General features: G+C 42.8%; 1 long non-coding RNA gene across 1 annotated transcript; it reads right to left on the reverse strand.

Moving 5' to 3' along the window:
- Nucleotides 1-4,394: 4,394 nt before the first annotated feature.
- Nucleotides 4,395-12,777, reverse strand: LOC113929789. Its single transcript, XR_003522328.1, has 3 exons — nucleotides 12,467-12,777; nucleotides 5,736-5,885; nucleotides 4,395-4,742 (listed from the first exon to the last, which is right to left on the reverse strand). It is a non-coding gene; the product is annotated as an uncharacterized LOC113929789 (long non-coding RNA).
- Between the last annotated feature and the right edge of the window lie 205 nt (nucleotides 12,778-12,982).

The following is a 12,982-nucleotide window of genomic DNA, read 5'->3' on the forward strand; positions in this document are numbered from 1 at the left end:
AGATCCTGGCAGTGCCCTCAGTCAGGCCGAGAGCCCTGCCTCTCTGCCCCGGGGGCTTAGACGGCCACTGGAAGACTGTGCTTTCTGGCAGGTGCGGCGCATGCAGGGCTCAGACCCCACAGTTGGAGGAGATGGGAGCCTCCTGCACGGGATCTCATTTTTCTCCATCTGCACAGCCATTTGGGGCCTCAGGCTTCGTGACTCACACAGTGACTATCCATCTGCCCATTTACTTCAGAAGGGAAAAAGGATTTCTTGGCACACAGTTGGCCCAGATTCAGGCATGAGCTGAGTCATCATATCATGTGTTCTGGAACCACCTGTCTGACCCTACACTAGAACCAAGCTCCGTCGTAACAGGGCTCCCTATTACACAAAGGTGAATATTAATTGCATTCTACCCCCTGCACCCCCACACCAAGCTGAAATCCCAACCATTGGTCAGGGATGGCAGACGTTTGTAGCCCCTGCCCCTTGATTCCCTCCCTGCACCTTGCGGACATTCCCAGTGACTGAAGCTCTTCTCCACTGAGCCCAGGAGAGGCCTCGGCATCCTCGTCCAAGACAGCACTCCCACCAACAGCCCTGCACAATCCATCAGATTTGGTCCTGGAGGGTGTAGCGTACTGATACCCTAAAGTTAGATCAGGAAGATGTGAATGTTTCCTGGTGTCATCTCTAGAAGGCAACTGTTATTTGCCTGTATATATATTTATTTTTGGGGTGTGGGGGAAGTGGGAAAGAAAAAGTACACACACACACACACACACACACACACACACATACACACACACAGGCACACACTGTATTAGCCACTAGGGCTGCCAAAGTCTAGGAGTCTGAGATCAGGGGGTCACCAGAGTAGGTTTCTTTTGAAGGCTGGGAGAGAGAGTAAGTACCATGCCTCCCTCCTGGCTTCTGGTGCATGCTGGCAATCTCGGGCATTCTTTGGCTTATAGAAGCATCACCCCATCTCTGCCTTCACATTCACATGGCGTTCTTCCTGTGCACAAGTCTGTGTCCGCAATTCCCCTTGTTTTAAGGACACCAGTCATATTTAATTAGGGCTCAACCTAATGACCTTATTTGGTCTTGATTAGCTCTATAAAGATCTTATCTCCAAGTAAGGTCACATTCAGAAGTACTGGAGGTTAGGACTTCACATGAACTTGGGGACGACACGATTCAACCCGTGTAACACAGACATTTAAGTACGTGCTAATTTTTATTTTTTTATTTTTATTTTTTAAAGATTTTATTTATTCATTCGAGACACAGAGATACAGAGAGAGAGAGAGAGAGAGAGCACGAACAGGGGGAGAGGCAGAGGGAGAGGCAGAGGGAGAAGCAGGCTTCCCGCTGAGCCAGGAGCCAGACATGGGGCTCGATCCCAGGACCCTGGGATCATGACCTGAGCCGAAGGCAGATGCTTAACCATCTGAGCCACCCAGGTGCCCCAGTATGTGCTAATTTTTAAACAAACAGTAGCACACTCTAAACACTCATCTGCATCTTGCTTTCTTAATGTGAATATTCCTGGGGATTTTTCTGTATCAGTACAAAGAGACCTGCCTGTCTCAGTCTGCGTCACATAGGTTATTTATTTAACTTGTCTCCTCGTGATGGACATTTAAGCTCCTTTCAATCTTTTGCTATTATAACAAACTTTCATCGACTGTCCTTGAACATACCATTTCACACTTGAAGTGCAAGTGTAGCTATAATCAAGATTCTTAAGCATGGAATCGCTTGTTCATAGGTAAGTGCGCCTTGATTTCATTATCCATGTAAACTGCTCTTACTTGCTGGGAGAAAGGGCAGAGGAAATGGGCTTATCAGATTAGCTAATTGCCACCATGGGTCCCTTTCAGGTTAAAATACAGGGCTAGGAAGAGCCCACAGAAGGAAGGAGGAGGACCTTTCTAAAGTTAGTACTTGGGAACCATCAATTTGAAATGACACCCTTAGTGTGTGCCACCAAAAGTCGCTTCTCTGATCTATAAGACTGTCTCCTCCCTCTGAGCTCATAGACTGGGGCTGGGTCCAGGCCCTCTGGACCTGCCTGAGTCTTGAGCTCAGGGTTGGGAGGAGCACCGGCCGGGGGACCGAGGGGGTACTGCAGGGTAGAGGGCAGAGCCCCAAACATAAAAGTCGTAGCTTCTGCTGAAGACCAGGCTCAGTGTGGATGCAACTGACATTATTGTTTGTCCCTGATGCCCTGTCTGGGGAGTATCTGTTCAGCTGTTGCAGAATGCTCGATGAAGAATGGCCCATCCCTGGCCAGGATCCCCCATTCTGGGTGTGAGGGCATCCAAAGTCGGTCACACAGACAACAGCATGGCCCAGCTTTGTCACCTAACTGCCGGTTGGAAACTTGGAAGCCCTCCCCTTGTGCTTCTATGTGGGAGCCTGTCTTCGGGAGGTTAACTTGCTGCTTGGCCCTTTCCTCCTGGAAGCACGCGGGTTCAGCGTTGTAAGGGAACACAGAAGCATGTTCTTTATCGCTGGGGAAAATGAAGCCCAAAGAAGTGAAGATCCTCTAAACCGACCCAAGTTCCTCAGAAGCTGCCACCACCCATCCACATTTTCGTGCCTGCCACCCACTCACACACAGCAGGCATGCCCGCCTGAGGTGACAGCTGGAACTGAGGCAGACCCTCCCCCTGCTCTCATAAGCCTCGCAGCCCTGAAGACAAGGCAGCCATGAACACCTGATTGCATTAGTGAAATGGGCACAAATACGGAAATTAAATGAACAGACATGAAAGCTTTCAGGGCTGTGTGAAGGAGACCTTCGTGGTGCCAGGATGCTGTGGGGGTCAGAGACTGCTCCAAGGAAGAGCTAACGTTCCAGCTGTGGCCCAGAAAAGGCTCCACCTCTGAAGAACAGAGCTGCTGAAGGGCCTTGTCCCCATCATTCTGTTGGGACCAGTGAAGCACGACAGAAGCAGTTCTTCTCACTGGCCATTCCAGACTCAGAGCATGAAGGAGAAAAATTCCCTCTAAAGATAGCCTCCTACTGCAGAAGCCTAATACAGGGCATTTGCTGGCCAAGGAAGACTTTGGAAGACTCTTCCAAAATGTATAAGGGATTGTTTGCTGCAGGGTCTGGCTCTCCTGCCTCCTATCTGGGAAGGGAGTTAGACGACTTTGCTTCTTGTTAAAAAAAAAAAGACAGCAACCAGGTTTGTGTGGGGTTGGGGGTAATAGCCTGCAGAACCACTGCCTACTGTTCAGGCCCTGTCAAAACGCCCACTGCAGTGGCGAGGCCTGTGGGCCTCCTCCCAGCCTTAGCAGGAGCGGCTAGGGGAGAGCTGTTCTCTGCCTTCTTCAGCCTGACCTTCCCCAGGCTCTGTTTTGTGCCAGGCATAATTACTTAATTTATGTCTTTCTGGTAAATGTAGCTCTGAGCCATTAAAGACATTAGTACAGGTCTGGGACTCAGGATGTCTGGAGTTGAGTCCAAACATTACTGCTGACCAGGTCAGTGATCCGGTGAGTGCCCCTCAGGCCTTGGTTGCTGGATTGCGTGAGGGTGGAGATGTGGGACAAAGAACTCTGCAAAGAGTAACCTGACCTTGCAATAACTGCAGTCCACGGACACAAGAGAACCAGTTTCCATTGCACTTGAGCACCACATGGGGTTATGAGATCCATTTTACAGATGAGAAGGCTGAGGCACAGAGCTATTTGCCCAAGCTCACAAAGCCTGCAACTGATGGAGCAGGGATGTGAGCCCAGAGCTTTCAGATGCTGGCCTTTGCTGGGTCCAAATGGCCCAACAGAAAACAGATCCCAATAACTGTGCTTTCTTCCCTCCCTCTCCACTCCTTATCATCCAAGGTAACTTGTTTCAGCAGTTCGTTGCCCAGCAAGAGGAAATGAAGGGAGTGGACCGAAAGAGAGAATAGCCTGTTTGGTTTGCCGCTCACCGAGGGTAAAAGTGACTGAGGGGGAAGATGCTTCAGGGGGATAGCAAATGTGGTGGGGAAATTATTGTTTCCAACACAGTCATCTAACTTTGTGATCAAGGAGGGGTGAGTTGAGGGTCTAAATCTTACTCCTCGTCAACATATGTGAAACTACAGCTGCTGGTGGTCCCCTAATTCAGAAACATCTGCACACCATCTTAGGAACAGTTCCACTAGCTTTTCAACCACAAAAGCCCTCTGGGAATGCCTGATCTTAAGTTGGTGTGGCCAATGTGAAGAGGCACCAGGCACTTTTTCCCACCCAGCTGTAAAGTTGTGTTTGAGACAAGGACCCGGTCCAAGTGCCACTATCTCTGTGTGGATAAAAATAGATCAGTCCTTTGAACTGATTGATGTGGCTGAATCCTTAAATATGAAAGCAGTAGAATGAAAAAAATCCCCCACCCGTACGCACAACCTGCATGTATTAGAGGACATGGTAACAGAAATGCCCCAGGCCCACTGAGGGTTTTTATTTCATGTCGGTCATCTGTTTTATGGCTTACCCAGCTATGTTGCTTCTCATTCTTCTTGCCTCTCTGGGCCAGTGCAGGTCAGACCTTGGCCACATTTATTCTCTTCTCCAAGTACCACTTCCTGATTGATAGATGGATTGACTGGGTTAAGTCTCTTTGAGATCATATGCAGTTCAAAAGCTATGGATGCTCTTCATCGCCATGTGCAGATGGAAACAGAGCTGGGGAGAGGCGTGAGGTGGGAGGCGACAGTGGGAGCAGGGTGCTGTAGGGCCCCAGTAGGGACGTACATGGTCTATAAAAAAATTTATACAAAAATTAAACCAACTAAATGCTGATATGCTTTTTTATTATAAGCTGGCAATTGTAAACAAAGTCCTGATAAAATACTCCTCCCCAGAGGGCTTTCTGTGGTACCATCCTGTTTTTGGTATGCAACTGAATGAGACTCTTCTAGTTGCTAGTGCTAGAAACTCAACTCAGAAAAGGTTAAATAAAAGATGATTTTATTGGCCCACATAAGTGAAAACACCAGGAGATGCAACTGCATTCAGAAATGGTTGCATCCAGATGCTCAGTGATGTCGCCAGAGATCTGCCCCTCCATCTCTTACCTCAGGTTTTTTTTTTTTTTTTTGAGAGAGAGACAGAGACAGAGAGAAGAAAGTGGTAAGTGAGAGCACACATGTGAGGGGGGAAGAGGAGCAGAGGGAGAGAGAATTTCAAGCACACTCCCTGCTGAGTGCGGAGCCTGAGTCGGGGCTCGATCTCACGACCCTGAGAGCATGACCTGAGATGGAATCAAGAGTTGGGCGCTTAACTGACTGAACCACCCAAGCGCCCCACCTCAGTTTTTATTGTTTTGTTTTCAGGCAGCCTTCGTCCTCACTGTACCAACATGGCCGTCAGTAACTCCAGGCAGACATTATATCCACTAAAGCACCTCAGAGAGTCTCTCTGTCCCCAGATTGTCAGCAAAACCCCCGAGTTTAGAGTTTTATTCTGGATGGGCTTGGGTCACATGCCCATCTCCAATCTACTGGGATGGAGTATGCTGACTAAGCATCTGCCTACTCAGAGCCCAGGGGCAAGATCAACATATGTACTGAGAATAGTAGAGGGGTCTTTTCTCCCAGGGAATATTGAGGGGATGTTACTAGAAGAAGGGAAAGTGGATGCTCAGCCACCAGAGCAATAAGTGTCCATCATATCCCTGCCTCCAGAGGTGGGCTCATGTTATTCCCCCTTTTGCTCCCCTGTCCCACACACCTCCCTTGCTTTCTTCTTACCAGAGCGCAAGAGCCTCCTTCTAATCCTATAGTCTTCCAGCTCACGGCAGCCTATCCTCCTTCCAAGTCCAAAGAATTATTGTGCATGCCAGTCACTCTGATAGTTAACCAAGATCAATTCTTTATATGTTGCCCATTATAAAGTAATACCTGTGCATTTTAGAAAAACAGAGTAGGAAAAAGAAGAAACAAAAATATTATCTGTGGCCCTGACCAAGTCATGATAATCACCAGTTGTATTTCTGCTGTCCATAATTTTTGTTTTTTTTCCCAATGTTCTAAGTATAACATGTACTTTACATAACATATACACGCACACAAATCAACTCAATGAATTTTACAAACTGAACACATCCATGTTACCAGCCCCCAGAATTAAGAAATAGAACATTGTCAACATCCCAGAAATCAACTCCCACCCCCCTTGCTCCTTCCAATTACTACTGCTCCCCAAGGGTAACAGCATAGATTAGTTTTGCCTATTTTTGAACTTTATTTAAATCATACACACTTCTTAAAAACATAGTGTGATCATCGTTTGTTATTTCAAAAGACAGCATAAGCATTGCTATTTTGTTAAGCACTTTGTAAATATACTTTTGATAGCTACATAATCCTAAATCAGAGAGGTACTCTAGTTTACTTAACCATTCCCCTCTTGCTGGAAATTAACATTTTCTGGACCAAGGTTTTCCTGCTGGCTAGGCAGATCTGGAATCTGCAGAGCAGGTCACAAGGAAGGCTGGCTGGAACTCTCAGGCAGGAACTGAAGGGATAGTCCACGGGTGGAATTTGTTCAAAGAAACTTCTGTTTTGGTCTCCAGGTCTTTCAAATGATTCGGTCAGTTCCCCCATCCCTGCCCCAACACACACACACACACCATCCAGGATAATTTCCTTGATTTAAAGCTAACTGGTTGTAGATCTTAATCACATCTACAAAATGCCTTCACAGCAACACCTAGATTACTATTTGATTGAATAATGGGGCTATCGCCGAGCTAGGTTGATGCATAAAAGTGACCGTCACGAGAATACACTATTGTTCCAGTAGGTTTAATTTATTCACACGGCCATTCTTGCCCCACTCTTGTGCAGTGCCACCTTTAGCATTCTCAAATACATTTTCTTGTTGTCTGCGTGTGTTTCTGGAATCTCATTTTGCCTGTTCATCAATCCTTCTGCCAGGACCACACTATCTTAATAATTGTAGCTTTCATAGTAAGTCTCAACATCTGACAGAGAAGTCCTTCCATGCAATTTGATTATTTTCAAATACAGTTAACCCTCGAAAAGCATGGGTTTGAAATGCACCAGTCTACTTACACATGGACTTTTTTCAATAAATGCAGTACAGTACTCTAAATGTATTTTCTTTTCCTTATGATTTTATTTTTTAATTGATTTTACTTTTAAAATTTATTTTAGTATGTATGTATATATGTATGTATTTATTTATTTATTAAGTAGGCTCCACACCCAGCATGGACCCCAATGTGGGGCCTGAACTCATCACCATGAGATTAAGACCTGACCTGAAATTAAGGGCCAGACGCTTAACCGACTGAGCCACCCCCCTCCCCCATATGATCTTCTTAATAACACTTTCTTTTCTCTAGATTATTTTAAGAATACAGTATATCATATAGGTAGCATACAATATATGTGTTAATCGACTGTTTATGTTATCTATCCTTAAGGCTTCTGGTCAACAGTAGTTTATTAGTAGTGAAATTTTGGGGGAGTCAAAAGTTATATGTGAATTTTTAACTGAGGGATGGGAGGAAGAATCAGCACCCCAGCCCCCATGTTGTTAAAGGGTCAAGTGTATAATGTACAAACTATTTTTGAAGAATGATATGTGTATTTTCAAGTATTACATATTGAATTTTGACACAAAGGTAACTTAGCTGCCAGGCTAAATAATTTTCATGTGATCCTTCAATTAAAACTTCTATTATTATTATACGCATGTAAAAGAATTTTTTTCCTTGGTCTTTTAAAAAATTGAGGTCTGGTCATATCTGCATATGTAAAATTATATAAGCAAGTATACTACTATGACTGATATGTACCTTAATTAAATTCTAGACAGGGTTAATGCTGCTGCTCAGTGCTTGCTCTCTTAACATTATATCTTGGATTGATATTCAGTGAAGTGATTAAAACTAGTGAATTTTTTAAAAATATTTATTTATTTATTTTAAGGGGGGAGGGGGGAGGGGCAGAGGGAGAGAGAGAACCTCAAGCAGAGCTCCCACTGAGCACGGAGCCCTTCACATGGCTCGATGTCACGACCCTGAGATCATGACCTGAGCTGAAACCAAGAGCCAGACGATTAACCAAATGAGCCACCCAGGCGCCCCCAAACTAGTGAATTGTTAGCAGTGATACGGATGTTATTATCATAGTCTCAGTTTACAATTGAAATGCTTTGTCTGTTTTTTAGATTTGTCACAAGAAATGGAAACAGTAGGATATTCATTCTAATTTGCTAAATTATAGCTATGTTTATGACTCACTCTTTATTTTTTACTTTAAGATTAAGCTTTAAATTATTTTGTTATCCCTCTTTAAGTTTCTCAGCCAGTCTAAGAGAAGAGTGGCTGAGATTGTACAGGAAACTATTGAGGAAAAACTATTATCACTTGCACGCATTTGTGTGTTAAGATTATTTTTGACAAGTTGGAACCTGAAGTTGATATGGAACAGAAGTTATCATCCCTAACTTACAGCTGAAGGTTTTTATGCTTGTGAAACAGATGTAAATTTTTTTGTTGTTGTTAAAATTTTATTTATTTATTTGACAGAGAGAGACACAGTGAGAGAGGGAACACAAGCAGGGGGAGCGGCAGAGGGAGAAGCAGGCTTCCCGCCGAGCAGGGAGCCCGACGCGGGACTCGATCCCGGGACCCTGGGATCATGACCTGAGCCAAAGGCAGACGCTTAACGACTGAGCCCCCCAGGCGCCCCGAAACAGATGTCAATTTGAACTGAATATATGCTAATAAAATGCTACACAAGTAGTTTGAATTTTGTATTTTATATATATGTATATTATATTTAAGACTTTGTAAGACTTTGAAAAAAGGATCTGCTACTAAGAAATATTAGATATCTTCTGCACTCTTAAAACTATTACTGGGGTGCCTGGGTGGCACAGTTGGTTAAGTGTCTGGCTGTTGGTTTGGCTCAGGTCACGATCTCAGGGTCATGGGGTCCGAGCCCCACATTGGGCTCTGTGCTCAGTACATTGTCTGCTGGAAATTCTCTCTCCCTCTCTCTCTGCCCCTCCCATTAGTGCTCTCTTTCTCTCTTAAATAAATTAATAAATCTTTTAACAAAACTATGATTTAAGTGGATAAGAGACAGTATGAATTATTTCATTATTTTTATTTTTTAAATTTTTATTATTTTTTATTTACTTTTAAAAACTTAAATTTGAGTATAGTTGATTCACAATGTTACATTAGTTTCAGGTGTACAATTATATTACCATTTTTAAGCTGCAGAAGTAATGCCCAATCATTGTGGGAAAATTAGGAAATGGTAAGAATTGTAAGAAATTAAAACCTCCAGATAGAGATAAACACTATTAGCACTTTGTGGTATGTTTCCTTATATATATGTTATGTATGTACTCATGTGTGTATGTGTGGAGACAGGACAATACAATGCTAAAATCATGGGATCTAGAGCCAGACTGTCCCAGCTCTGCCATTTAACAGTTTTGTGATCTTGGGAGACTTCACTTTCAATGCCTCATTTTCTCATCCATAAAATGACAATAATAAAAGTACCTAGTTCAAAGGTTGTTCTAAGAATTAAATGTAAAGCACTCAGAATAGTCCCAGAATATAATAAATGCTAAATAAAACGTAGTGATTTTATAGTATTTAAGTATATATGCATAGGCCTATTGTTTTAAAAATCTGTTCAAACAGACAGCTCAGAAATAAATCCATGCATGCAATTACAGTGAATTAATCTTCCATAAAAGTGCCAAGAACACACGATGAGGAAAGGATGGTGTTTTTAGTAAGTGATGCTGGGGAAACTGGAGATACACTTGCAAAAGAAGAAAAGTGGATCCTTATCTCACACTTTATACAAAAATACAAAAAAAAAAACCCCTCAAAATGGATTAAAGAGTTATACATAGCCTTGAAACTGAAGAAAATGTAGGGGGAGAGCTCCTTGACATTGGTCTTGGCAATGATTTTTTTTTTAGATATGGATCCAGAAGTACACGCAACAAAAGCAAATATAGACAAATGGAACTGCATCAGACTAAAAAGCTGTTCAGCAAAGGAAATAATCAACAGAATGAAGAGACAATCTATGGAATGGGAGAAAATCTTGGCAAACCTTATATCTGATAAGGGGTTAATTTCTAAAATATATAAGGAAATCCCAAAACTCAATATCAAAAATAACTAATAATCTGATTTAAAAGTGGGCAAGGACCTGAATAGACATTTCTCAAAAAGAAGACACACAGGGCGCCTGGGTGGCTCAGCTGGTTAGGTGACTGCCTTCAGCTCAGGTCATGATCCTGGCGTCCCTGGATCGAGTCCCACATCGGGCTCCCTGCTTGGCGGGGAGTCTGCTTCTCCCTCTGACCCTAACCCCTCTCATGTGCTCTCTCTCATTCTCTCTCTCTCAAATAAATAAATAAAATCTTAAAAAAAAAAAAAGAAGACACACAAATGGCTAAGAAGTATGTAAGAAGGTGCTTAACATTGTTAGTCATCAGGGAAATGCTAATCAAAATCACAACAAGATATCACCTTGCACCTATTAGAATCACTATTATAAAAAATCAAAAGAAAGCAAGTTGGTAAAAATGTGAAGAAAAGGGAACCCTCATGAACTATTGGTGGAATGCAAATTGGTACTGTCACTATGGAAAACAGTATGGAGGATCCTCAAAACCTTAAAAATAGAACTACATTATGATCCAGTAATCCCACTTCTGGGTATATATTCAAAGGAAATGAAATTAGTATCTTCAAGACATAATTTGCACTCCCATGTTCATTGCAGCATTATTCACAACAGTCAAGATTTGGAAACAACCTAAGCTGGATGAATGCATAAAGAAAATGTACTATACATATACAATGGAATGTTATTCAGTCTTAAAAAGGGAAGGAAATTCTGTTATTTGTGACAATCTGGATGAACTTGGAGTACATTATGGTAAACGAAATAAGCCAGACACAGGGAGACAAATAATGCATGATCTCATTTAAATGTGGAATCTAAAAAGGTCAAACTCTTAAAGGCAGAAAGTAGAATGGAGGTTATGGGGGGTAGGGGAAATGGGGAAATGGTCAAAGGGTATAAAGTTTCAGAGATGCAAGATGAATAAATTCTGGAGATCTAAACAGTATAGTGATTATCAGCAACATTGTATTGTAGTTGGAAGTTTACTAAGTTTACTTGAAGTTTACTAATAAAGTATATCTTAACTGTTCTCACCAAAAAAAAAAAAAAGATAATTGTGTGAGGTGATGGATATGTTAATTAGCTTGATTGTGGTAATCATTTCACAATGCATATGAATAGCAAAACATTATGTTGTACACCATATATACAGTTTTTACTTAATTATACTAAAATTAAGCAGGAAATATGTATGTTAATATTTATATGTTATATAAATATATATATACATGAAGGTCATCAATAGGTTAGATTTTTTCATTGCTTTTTTAAAAATCAGCTTTATTGAGATACAATTTACATGCGATAGAATGCACCCTATTTTAAGTGAACAGCTTAATGAGTTTTGAAAACGATATTCTTGTAACCACTACCACCACCACCACCCTGGTCAAGATACAGAGAATTTCCATCACCCCTGAAAATTCCCTCTTGCCTCAGGCCAGCCAATTTCCACAACACCGGTAACTCCTGGCCCCCCAGAAACCACTCGTCTGCTTTCTGTTAGTATAAATTAGTTTGCCTTTTATAAAATTTCAAATAAATGGAATTATATAATATGTGCTTTTTGTGCCTGGCTTCTTTCACTCAACATGTTTTTGGATTTGTCCATGTTGTTGTTTGTATCAGAGTTCATTCTTCTTATCACTGAGTCGTATTTCATTTTAGGAATATATTACAGTTTGCTTATCCAGTCACGGCTAATGAACATTTGGTTGTTTCTAGTTGTCGACTCCTGTGAATAAAGCTACTATGAACACTGATGTACAAGCCTTTGCGAGGGCATATATTTCCATTTCTTTTGGGTAAATAGGTAGATTTTGAACCACGAAACGTAGTAATAACTCGCTTTGTTGGGGGCAGGGGGTAGTTCAGAGCTTCCTGGGAGGTCTCATCACAGAAAGGGACCGGGTTCCCGAGCGGGCAGCCTCGACTTTAGGTGGGAGCAGCCTGCCCACCCCCGTCCTACCGGCTAATAAGAGGGCGATTTTAACGGTTGTCTTTCCATTTGTGGAACCGTACATTAGCAGAGAACAGCTGCCTTTCCTCTCCTACTTTCACGTACAGTTTACACGAAGCTAAAGCTGACTCGGGATGGATTTATTATGAATGATAGTAATGGCTATCATTCATTAAACATTCCGCATGCTTGCCATTTCACATTACGTTTTATTATTGAATCCTCACAACAACACTGTGAGGTGGGAACTGTCATTTGTCCATTAGGCAGAGGAGAAAGCTGAGGCCCGGAGAGGTTAAACAACGCGTCGGAGCTTACATACCTAGTAAAGGGTGTTGTCCAGAATTTGAACCCGGGCCAGTCTTACCCCAAATCCTGAGCTCTCAAGCCCAAGAGACACTCCATAGAGTGCCTGACTCATAGCACTTGGTAATATAGTAATGGCGGCCGATGCTTAATTGCTGATAGGTTTCCAACACAGTCCTTTTAGGTACACTTAGACGACTATGTGCACTTATGCGGAACTCAAATCAAAGGCAGCCTCTCACCCCAAAGAGAAAATGGTCCTTTAAAAAGAGCACCTATTCCGTTATATTGTAGATTCAGCCATGCCATTACCCCCCCCGCCCCCCTCGTTCCTCGCCGACTATTTATTTACTGAGCTCTTTGCGGTAGGCCCTGAAATTGACTGTCAAGCATTCCTTCCACCTTTACCGGTCAATCATGATTAGTGGGCTCTTCCTCGCCACTGACTGGCGGAGGGGTGGGCGGGCCCAAGCCAGTGTGGGCCAATAGAAGGCGAGCCCAGCGGTCTTGAGGCCTTCTGGGCGCTCACCCT

Source organism: Zalophus californianus, chromosome 5 (assembly GCF_009762305.2).
Source record: "Zalophus californianus isolate mZalCal1 chromosome 5, mZalCal1.pri.v2, whole genome shotgun sequence".
Classification (NCBI taxonomy): domain Eukaryota; kingdom Metazoa; phylum Chordata; class Mammalia; order Carnivora; family Otariidae; genus Zalophus; species Zalophus californianus.